The following is a 10445-nucleotide window of genomic DNA, read 5'->3' as shown; positions in this document are numbered from 1 at the left end:
TGTATGGAAATATAAAAGCACAGAGTTATCAAGTGAATTCCTCTGTATGGAAATATAAAAGCACAGAGTTATCAAGTGAATTCCTCTGTAATGGAAATGGAAAGGCACGGAGTTATCAACTGAATTCCTCTGTACAAAAACGGCAAAATCCCAGAGTTATCAAGTGAATTCCTCTGTATGAAATATAAAAGCCCGAGGAATTCACTTGATAACTCTGTGCTTTTACATTTTCATACAGAGGAATTCACTTGATAACTCTGGGATTTTGCCGTTTTTGTACAGAGGAATTCAGTTGATAACTCCGTGCCTTTCCATTTCCATACAGAGGAATTCACTTGATAACTCTTGTATGGAAATGGAAAAACCCAGAGTTATCAAGTGAATTCCTCTGAATGGAAATGGAAAACCCAAAGTTATCAAGTGAATTCCTCTGTATGGAAATGGAAAAACCCAGAGTTATCAAGTGAATTCCTCTGAATGGAAATGGAAAAACCCAAAGTTATCAAGTGAATTCCTCTGTATGGAAATGGAAGAACCTTCATATGTTAGTTTTAGATCTTATGCTTTGGAGGTGCAAAAGTAGATGTAAATATCATGTCCGACCTTGGTCTGTAAATAGTATCCATTGTAACATCTGCTCATGCTATGAAATACAGATGAGCATGAGGGTCGCCAGGTTTTTTTTTTAGAGGCGTTCGTTTCTGTCCATGATGCGTCTTTTTTTACATATATATACATACACACACACGTAGAACTGCACATATTACGACAACAACCCAATGATGGATAAGTTATGTTGAAATAAATGTTCATGGAAGATTGAAAAATAAAGTGGATACCATATATTCATTACAAAATTGAAGATGTCACAAGGTAGAGCATACTGTCATTTAAGTAGCTCAGTTCAAGTACTAGCATTAAATACCCGCTCCCTGTTGCAGGATTCAAAGATCCCTCATGATTCACAGAGGCCCCATTGCACCAGCTTAGCTCCCCCGTTATTTCCAAATACTTCTATGCCTACTCCGACGGGGGGGGGGGCGTACCTAAAAATAAACTGTATAAGAGCACTCGCCCATCGTACCTAAGTATGTGTGCCACGTTTGGTACCACTAGCTTCTGAGTAGGGGTATAAAAACAATTACAAAAATGTTATCCCAGGACCCTAGGGAGTCCGGAAACACAAAACATATATGTCAGATTCTAGTTCAGCAACTTTGAAAACCTACTCCTTGACCTCCATCATGCCTGGGTAATACTTAGGGGTGATTAATCCCTTTGGTGAGGTGACTACGCCACATAGATAAGCACACCTCAAGTCTATCTGCTAAGTTTGATCTTGCTAGTTCTAAAACTATGGATAAGTTCGAGGATAAACAAAATTACAAACACACAATGTGAATGAACATAGGATCGAACTGGTTAGGGGTATGTAGGTGTGAACAAGCAGACACAGCCTTCTGAAACGTATTATTTACTCCAAAAAGTAATTTTACAGTATGGCGTTTGCCTGGTCAGTACAGTATATAACGGTACAATCCCTGCTAATTCACGCCCTAATCCTCTCTAGGAACGCCTCTGACAAGGGAGATTGGTAGCATAAAAATTAAACGATTAAAAAATTTCCAACCCCTCTCCCACGCCACCTAGGGAAAACTACCATTTCCATGAAGGATTACTAATTGTATGCCATCTGACTACTCTATGTGAACATTGTTATAAATGTTTTACAAAGACTGCACATCTTAACCCTTGTTAATAATGTTTGAAGACTTTATTTACTAGAAAAATCCTATATTTACTTTAATCCTTGTGATCCTGATATGTCTTTTCTTCCAGGGTTAATAATGTTTGAAGACTTTATTTACTAGAAAAATCCTATATTTACTTTAATCCTTGTGATCCTGATATGTCTTTTCTTCCAGGGTTAATAATGTTTGAAGACTTTATTTACTAGAAAAATCCTATATTTACTTTAATCCTTGTGATCCTGATATGTCTTTTCTTCCAGGGTTAATAATGTTTGAAGACTTTACTAGAAAAATCCTATATTTACTTTAATCCTTGTGATCCTGATATGTCTTTTCTTCCAGGGTTAATAATGTTTGAATACTTTATTTACTAGAAAAATCCTATATTTACTTTAATCCTTGTGATCCTGATATGTCTTTTCTTCCAGGGTTAATAATGCTTTTAAAACCAAGGTACTTAGGAAGGAAACTCGTACTGATTTGTACTTGAACTGGTCGTCAGCTCATCACAAATCTAAAAAAAAATAGGGATAATAAAAACTAATTGTAGTTCAAAAGAAGAGCTGGATAACGAAGTACATTATCTGGAAAATGTGTTGGTTGAAGAGGAATGATAATCATATTACTGTGGTTAGAAATAACGTAAGAACTGATAGGTTGACAGAAAAAAAAGAAAATCATTCAGATAATTTGGTTTATTTGTAATTCCTTGTGTACCTAGTTTGTTAAATACGATAAAAAAGTGTGGAAAGAAATATAAAGGATGTATAAACTTCCAGTTGTCGGATGAATATATCCTTTAAAATAGAATTAAACCGACTACTATTGAGAAAGAAGTAGTTTACAGTGTAGAATGTACGGACTGTAATATTATCTGTATAGGGGAGACTGGTAGACACTTGAGTACTAGAATAGCAGAACATGTCTACCAATATTTTAAAGATGTAGAACATTGTAATGAAAATAAAATTGTTAAAATTATTTGTGGAGAAAGTAATGTTAATAAACGTAAAATAAAAGAATCCATCTTAATAAAGGAATACAAACCTTTGATAAATAAAACACATGGAGTAGGTTTATACTTATGCTAGCTCAAGGTTATGTGGTTGACGTCACCAATCGGATGTAGTACTTAAGTGTCGTGTACAACTGTGCTGAGTACCTGATGAAGCCACGTTAATAGCGGCGAAACGTTGTTTTTAAATAATGCATTTTTTTCTATCTCATTTTAGCTGTGTTTTAAATTTAAATCCTGTATTTAATTCTTGCTCACCATACTTTGTGAACCTGATATTTCGTTTTCCAGGGATCATATGGCTGTAAATTAATAACGGTATTTCACACTAAATAAATATATCCTGTATTTATTAATCCTTGATCACCGTACTTAGTGAACCTGATATGTCTTTTTCCAGGGATTATATGGGGGGTATTTTGTATGTGTGATTTGGTTGTTCTTAAGCACAAAGCTACACAATGGGCTATCTGTGCTCACTTCCCACTTCCTAAAACAAACACTACAACTCGTTTGATTTAAACTAAAATTGTTATATTACAAATGATCTTGTTATTGTTTAGAATATCAGCACGTGTTAAAAATAGTGGTAACATTTTACTTTCCAAGTTTGCTTCAGTGATGTTATTAAAACACAAAAAAAAAGTGATTTTATACAATGTCGTAAGTTAACTCTGACTTCTCTTTACACTTTTCTCAAGCGGTGGGGGTTTACATATTGCTTTGTATTAAGTAATTTTGCCTTTTAGAACACTTAGTGTAAAGAACTGACCACAATAAAACTAGGCTAAGACATTAATCTTCTATGTAAAATACACAGCCCCCCCCCTCCCCAAGTCGTTAGTGGTTTTAAGTATAACAGTGGTGACAATTCAATGCCACAGGAAGTAATTTTTGAGTGGTCAGGCCATTGCCTCATTGCCCTTTCTAGGGAATGTCTGGGGACTTGCTCCCCCAGAAAATGTTTGAAAATTTAATGCTATGAGATTGAATCTTGAGCCATTTTAACTACAAATACTGCATACTCACAACGTAATGTATTGAATTAAAAGAAGTAAGTTTTAATACATAAGTTGTAGCTATACATACCATGAAAAAGTTGTCAGGCCATGGCCTGTCTTGCCTTACCGCTTCCTATGACCTTGCAATTCTGTTAACGTTTGTGTATGCGTGTGTGTGTGTGTGACTCGTATGTTATTAGTGACCCTGTTACCAAAAACATCATGGACAATCTGATGCATAAAGATAGTTTGGAACAATGTGTTTAACAAGCCGATAAACCTTATCAGTAAATATAGGGTTAAGATATTATATCATTATATGACCAGCTGAAGTGTCGTGTTTAACAAGCCGATAAACCTTATCAGTAATTTATATAGGGTTAAGATATTATATCATTATATGACCAGCTGAAGTGTCGTGTTTAACAAGCCGATAAACCTTATCAGTAAATATAGGGTTAAGATATTATATGACCAGCTAAAGTGTCGTGGTTAACAAGCCGATAAACCTTATCAGTAAATATAGGGTTAAGATATTATATGACCAGCTGAAGTGTCGTGTTTAACAAGCCGATAAGACCTGATCAGTAATTTATATAAGGTTAATATATTATATCATAATATGACCAGCTGAAGTGTCGTGTTTAACAAGCCGATAAACCTTATCAGTAAATATAGGGTTAAGATATTATATGACCAGCTAAAGTATCGTGTTTAACAAGCCGATAAACCTTATCAGTAAATATAGGGTTAAGATATTATATGACCAGCTGAAGTGTCATGTTTAACAAGTCGATAAACCTTATCAGTAAATATAGGGTTAAGATATTTTAACTTAATATGACCAGCTAAAGTGTCGTGTTTAACAAGCCGATAAACCTTATCAGTAATTTATATAAGGTTAATATATTATATCATAATATGACCAGCTGAAGTGTCGTGTTTAACAAGCCGATAAACCTTATCAGTAATTTATATAGGGTTAAGATATTTTAACTTAATATGACCAGCTGAAGTGTCGTGTTTAAGAAGCCGATAAACCTTATCAGTAATTTCAATAATAACAATACAAAATTACGCAAGTTTTTTAGTCTTATTTCACTGGTTAATATTTTTAAAAAACATGCAATCACTTCTTGTTCCACAACTATTATAAACTTTATTATGGTCAGTATTTATACACATATCGCTAAAGTACTAACAGTTTACCACAAAAGTTTAAACAATAATAAGAATACAAAATTCCGCAAGTTTTTTTTTTTTTCTAACCTTAATTGTAACTTTATACATTTAACCTTTCAATTATTAAGAACATCATGTTAAAAGACGTTTTACCTATTCTTTAACTAACGATACATCATCTAATCTCTCTTTGTTTCAATATCGAGATATACCTTCCTGGAATCCCATGCTCTAAATATTAATGAGTCTACATTGAACATTTGTGTTCACGACTTTCCTTCTTTTCAAGTTTGTTTGATGGACCCGGTTCTTGGTTCTTTAGCTAAACAATTCGGTTTCATTCTCCGACAACATTTTAAGCTTCCATGCATGACGTTGAAACTAAACGGACTACCGATATACCCAGGACGTCCACCACAAAGCACGTGCACACAGTGTTTCAGTTATTGTCTTTGATGAGAGAACCTGCACATATCCTCATTCCAGACGGTGCATTTACAGAACTGAGCTGGACGTGTAAATACATCACTGGAATGAGGTTATGGAGGTCAGGTTAGGTTAGAGAGCAAACCATGCAAGGAAAAAGCCTAGTTCATGTAAACTCCAAAGATTTAAAGGTGAAGATATGACAGAAAGAGATGCACGTGTTTTTTCTTTCTACAGGGAAATAGCATGCAACCTGGGAGAGAAGAGTATCCAGCCCAAGCAAAAAAAAAGAAAAGTCTACATCCCATGCAGAGTTTATCACGTAACTATCAGCACACATGGACCTTACCCCCCATCTTATCTGAAGCAAGGCAAAACAGCTGTTAGTGTTAGAGATAACCCTAGTAATGCATGCCACAATAAAAAGTTAACTCTGTCTTAAATAATTAGTTCATGATTATAAAAGTTGGTCCCTTTTTTAATCCACTTCCATGTTATGTGCTGTATTGTTCTGTACTGGTATAATTGTTATATAACAAGTTACTTTAATAGTGCAAAGGGAATTTAAATATATCATTCAAAGCATATATAAATCTAGACGGGTTATGATTCACCTGCAGTATTTTATTGTCACGTTTATTGTCTGTGTGCTGTTTAGCATTGAGTTTATGAAAATGTTCTAAATATTGCTACTACAGAGTTAAAAGTAAGTACAGGCACTTTATCACATTAGACAGACAGGAACGTTAAAAACACACACATTACCAAAACAGCCAACTTGTGGCGCAAGAAAGACCGCATTACACACTACATGCAACTGTATCACAATACTTTACAGTCTGATTGTAATCAACATGAAAAATGTAATCATGGACGAAGAAAAAATGGGTTTCCAATTAATTAACAACAAAGAACGACCTGTAGTTACCCAAGAAGTAATTATATGGTAATCGTCGAGAGTCACTTCCAGAAAGATCGTGAATTTATTCAAATCTTGTTTCATTAATCACGTGATCAGACGGTACTTTAAAGGCCACACAGAGCCTCCAAGTGGCAGAGGAAAGCTTTTATATAAATCTGCTTATCAGGGAGGCATCTCCCCTACAGCACCGGCCACAAAGTGGAAGTTATACACATGCGCATCTACAAATAAGACCCACCACACATGTACATACACACAAGAAAGAAAAAAGCCGCCGCGCACAAGTAATATTCCCCTCACAAATAAATTAACAGTCAAACACTGACAATAACAAGGAGATCGAAACCTATAAAAACATGAGATATCAACTAAGGAGAAGTATAACTCCGAAAAACTTACAGTCGGGTTGTCTCTCCCACAGTGTCATCCGCCTCAATTTTGTATATCTTCAGTTCATTATGTATTCGAAGCTATCTACCCGAAGGTGCCCGGTGTCAGCCGGATTACACCGTCTTCCTGCAACATTGAGACCACCACTAAATGGAACTGTTTCCTGGAAGAAAAAAAGAGTTAAGTACGTTTCAAACTACCGTATTGGAGCATTGCCGTACCAGTCACAAAGAACTGCCCTACTCGCATTCATTTAAACAACAGTTTTTTCAATAACGACTGTCGTTCAAAATAAACTATTTTATATTAATTATACCAAACTCGTAAACAAGAAAAAAAAATATGTACTAAAGTTAGCTATTTATTTTATACTGCATCCGATGGTTTCTGATAAAAAAACACAGATGTATCAAAATAATGAACGAGTGGTAAAAATAACACACATAGAGAACCGTGAGTCAAGTTCTGCCTTTTATAAGATGGAAATATAATGTTATCAAAACATCATTATGTAAGACCTTCTACAAGCAAAGATGTTAAAATAACATTTGAAAAAAAGACGTTCAGTAACACCAATCGAACAGTTGAATAACGGGTCCTTTTTCTCGTTCAGTAACACAAATCGAACAGTTGTATAACGGGTCCTTTTTTCTCGTTCAGTAACACCAATCGAACAGTTGTATAACGGGTCCTTTTTTCTCGTTCAGTAACACCAATCGAACAGTTGTATAACGGGTCCTTTTTCTCGTTCAGTAACACCAATCGAACAGTTGTATAACGGGTCCTTTTTTCTTATTTCGTAAATCTCCATATTCGCCTAATGTTATTCACTTCTGTTTTATAATATTTTGATGGATCTTATTTAGATATTTCCATCTAATTGATTGGTTCGTTTTCCAAGTCTTCTTGTTTAATACAACATTATGATATTAAGTTTTCATTGGGTCGCTTTCTTCTGAGAACTCTTTGTGCAATAGAAAACTCTCACCCCACTGACTGATCAGATGATTGTTTCTTCTACAAGAGAAAACGCTCAACTCACTAGTGATCAGATGCTTGTTTCTCCTACAAGAGAAAACACTCAACTCACTGACTGATCAGATGCTTGTTTCTCCTACAAGAGAAAACGCTCAACTCACCGATTGATCAGATGCTTGTTTCTTCTACAAGAGAAAACGCTCAACTCACTGACTGATCAGATGCTTGTTTCTACTACAAGAGAAAACGCTCAACTCACTGATTGATCAGATGCGTTTTCTCTTGTAGGAGAAACAAGCTCAACTCACTGATTGATCAGATGCGTTTTCTCTTGTAGGAGAAACAAGCTCAACTCACTGACTGGTCAGATGCTTGTTTCTACTACAAGAGAAAACGCTCAACTCACTGACTGGTCAGATGCTTGTTTCTTCTACAAGAGAAAACACTCAACTCACTGACTGATCAGGTGCTTGTTTCTTCTACAAGAGAAAACGCTCAACTCACTGACTGATCAGATGCTTGTTTGTACTACAAGAGAAAACGCTCAACTCACTGATTGATCAGATGCTTGTTTCTCCTACAAGAGAAAACGCTCAACTCACTAGTGATCAGATGCTTGTTTCTCCGGATCTTTTTAACTCCACCTTTTTTAAATCCATACCTCTTCCGGTGTTTTCAGCACATTTCTAATTTTCATTTTGACAGGTCTTCGAATTACACGGTTCACCTGGGTGAGATAAAATCATGAAAGGTTTTCTAGCCGACTTGTAAGTAAGGTTTTCGTTGATGGTGTTCTTCCATTGTTTAATACAGCCGTATATTTGGTATATACTCTACTATATAACTACTGTTTATCCATTTTACTTATAATTCTTGTAAAAGTCATACATCCTTCTCCTCTTTAAGTTTGATCGTATGGTTCATATTCTAGAAACAAAAATTATAGACTAGATAAAAGATACAAATAATTTCAAACCACCGCATTCGGTCTTTTATCACTTTAGAAACTGGAGAAGAAAGCTTATAATAAAATACTCCATCTCCCATATAAACTGTAGTTAAATAGTCTAGGGATAGATTTATAACTGTCTAACAGGCAGTACTGCTGTTTAAAACAATTCTATCCTCCTCGCTCTTCTTTTAACTAATTGTCCTCCATCTATAATATTTGTAGAGCTGCAAACTTCTGAAAGCATGAAACAGAAATGAAAGCACTAGATTTTCGAACAATTAAATAAGGAGCTACAGACATAACATTCTAGATTCGTGTTCGAGTATAGCAACCGCTCTGTTATATATATACCTTCCTTATTCAAAGAGAAAGCTAACGCGACCAAAGGTCCGTTACAAGAGAGTAATGAAAACAATAGGTTTTGGACAATATAAATACAGCTCATAACATCATCAGTCTAAAGCAGAAATGTGCAGACAATACGAGTTTTGTTTTAAACACATAATCACAAGACTCACAGATATTGGAAGGAACCGAAAATTATTTTATCAGTATTTATCATGTATAGAAACACGAGATTACATGAGATACTACGACACGCGTGACATCATACAGGTTGTGTCACTGTTTCCCAATGTTAGAACGAAAAAGTATAGGACAGCACTTTGAAGCTGTATGACCCCAAAATTATCGCAGGAATAAAAAATCACGGATGTTCGTATTGAATTCAAGCAACTAAGTATACTTGCTGTAAGCCACCTCAAAACTACGCTCGAAATTCATTGGACACTTTCCTCTGAGGAAACGGCGTGAAAAGGTATCAATTTCACGAACACCGAATAAGCCTCTACATGCACTGATATAAACTGCCTTTTGTCCCCTCCCACTCAGTGATAGAGCGGTAAGCTCGACGAGGGCTTTATAACTCTAAGATTTGGGATTCGATCCCTGCAGTGGACACGCAGCCTAAATAGCCCATTGTGCAGCTTTGTGCTTAACAATAAACAAAGAAATATAATAAAATTCACCGCCTTCAAAATCAGGCAGTTTTGTTTCGCTATACAAAAGACGTTTGTCATTACTTTGATGTGGGTTAAAGAAAACCTACAGAGTACATACAGGGCACGCTAAGGGATTTACTGTCACTCTTATAACACATCCGTAGATTAAAGTGTGAAATTCATGGGGCTCAATCTGTGCCCTATAAAGTATCTACAGAGCAGGTTGTTTATCGCCGTTGTGCCCACATGTATCTCTGACTTACCTAAATATATGCAAAAACGTATTACATAATAAGATTACATTTGGCATTAAAGGTGACAGAACACGGCTGTCCCCTCTTCCTGGCCTTCTCTCTCTCTCTCAGCCCAAACTTTTCATGAATATGGTTAAAACCGCGTGACTACGGAGTAACGTTTACAAAGAAACTACACCGCCTAAAGCTGGTTTCAATGCCAAAGCAACGTTGGCCTTGAACATGTATATATAGCCGAGCTAGTTTGGAACATGTACTTCCTTTCATCATCATCATCATCTCTTCTTGTTACTCTGACTCACATATACATACCAGTACAACAGCAACTGGAAATTTAACTATGCTATCTGAAAAAAAACGATTAAACCAAACAACCGTACACTTTTTTAAATTAAATATTTTTTGTTTGCTTATTATCATTTACTGAGGAGGATGAAGGTACAACGGTGTTGGTCAAAAAAATTAAGTGACCAAACGGAAGATGAGACGAGGGAAGGGGATTGGTCCCCCTTCCAAGAAGAAACTTAATAAAGATAAAATTCTTGAAGATTTGTTTGCTTGTTTTGAATTTCG

At 35.6% G+C, this 10445-nt stretch overlaps 1 long non-coding RNA gene across 1 annotated transcript in view; it reads right to left on the bottom strand.

Annotated features, from left to right (window-relative positions):
• Positions 1-6760: 6760 nt before the first annotated feature.
• Positions 6761-10445, bottom strand: part of LOC111089215 — a 45940-nt gene continuing 42255 nt past the window's right edge. The window contains exon 3 of the long non-coding RNA XR_002613521.1: positions 6761-6850. This is a non-coding gene — a long non-coding RNA (uncharacterized LOC111089215). The remainder of the gene's footprint in view (positions 6851-10445) is intronic.

Source organism: Limulus polyphemus, unplaced genomic scaffold (genome assembly GCF_000517525.1).
Source record: "Limulus polyphemus unplaced genomic scaffold, Limulus_polyphemus-2.1.2 Scaffold5588, whole genome shotgun sequence".
Taxonomy (NCBI): Eukaryota; Metazoa; Arthropoda; class Merostomata; order Xiphosura; family Limulidae; genus Limulus; species Limulus polyphemus.
The sequence above is the reverse complement of the archived record's forward strand: the minus strand, read 5'-3'. Positions and strand labels throughout refer to the sequence as shown.